The sequence below is a fragment of the Orycteropus afer genome, unplaced genomic scaffold (genome assembly GCF_000298275.1).
Source record: "Orycteropus afer afer isolate SDZICR_OR568_19922 unplaced genomic scaffold, OryAfe1.0 scaffold00409, whole genome shotgun sequence".
Classification (NCBI taxonomy): domain Eukaryota; kingdom Metazoa; phylum Chordata; class Mammalia; order Tubulidentata; family Orycteropodidae; genus Orycteropus; species Orycteropus afer.
This window is the reverse complement of record NW_006921996.1, coordinates 2,402,557-2,403,899: the sequence shown is the minus strand read 5'-3', so window position 1 is coordinate 2,403,899 and position 1,343 is coordinate 2,402,557.

The following is a 1,343-nucleotide window of genomic DNA, read 5'->3' as shown; positions in this document are numbered from 1 at the left end:
TTTCCCTCTTTCATTGACCTTCCACTTTACCAAGCATGATATCCTTCTCCAGGGAATGGTTTCTTTGTCTCTTCCTACAACATCACTGTGGTGGTTAAGTTTGTGTGTCAACTTGGCTGTTGGCCTGGTTAAGTGACTGGGTAGCTGGATGTAGAATTCCCCATGATAAAACTGGTAATCAACTCTATGGTGGAATCTACTGTGAGCAGCTGAGTAGTTCCATTAAGGATGGAACTTCCCACCTTTGGGAATTATTTCTATTATATGGCATGCTTGAATCCTGCGTGTATCTGTGTCACTGTTCAGCAGCCTGCCATGCTCTGCCGATCTTGAGACTTTCAAAGGACTTGAATGAATGGCTGGCCATGTGGTTTGGTAATATCAGGACTATGACTTTTTAGTTGTCAATCTTCCTTCAGCTTGTCAACCTCAGCAGCCAGCAGCTGTCTGAATGAAGAAAAGCCTCTAGCTTCAGTGGGCCGGGAGCAGGAGGCAGAGCTGAACCCCAAGGTTGAGGGGCTTTCACCCAGTCTCTACAGCCTGCCACTTTGAACTAAGACTTAAAGCCTCCAAACTGTAAGAGAATAAACTCCTGTTTTTTAAAGCCATCACATTTGTGGTATATTTCTGTTAGAGCAGCACAGAGGTAACCAGAAAAATGACTGAAGTACCTGTGGTGAAATCTGGCCATTCTTGCTTCAAAGGAGCATTCTGGCTATACTTTTCCAGGATAGATGTATTAGTTCTTTTAGTAGTCCATGGTATTTTCAGCATTCCTCTCCAGGAAAACAGTTCAAAAGCATTGACTCTTCTTTAGTCTTCCTCATTTATTGCCCAGCCCAGCTGAGGAGGGAGGTGGCATGTATAGCCTCACAGGGATAAGCCTTAGGCTACTGATGGTGATTCTGTCTTTCTCTTGAGGAGGGTCAGGATATGTGGCCTCCTTGCCCCTTTGGAATATATCCAGTGTAGAGATTTAATAAGTACAGTGACAGAGTACAAACGTGATGCACTCCCTTCTTGATTTTAAACCATGCAGTATCCCCTTGTTCTGTTCGAATGACAGCCTCTTCATCTCTGTACAGGTTCCTCCTGAATACAATCAAGTGTTCTGTAATTCCCGTTCTTCTCAATGTTATTCACAATTTGTTATGATCCACACAATCAAATGTTTTTGCTCAGTCAACAAAACACAAGTAAACATCTTTCTGGTATTTTCTTCTTTGAGCCAAGATCCATCTGACATCAACAATGATATACCTCATTCCACATCCTCTTCTGAATCCAGCTTGCATTTCTGAAAGTTCTCTGTCAATATACTGCTGCAACCATTTTTGAATTAT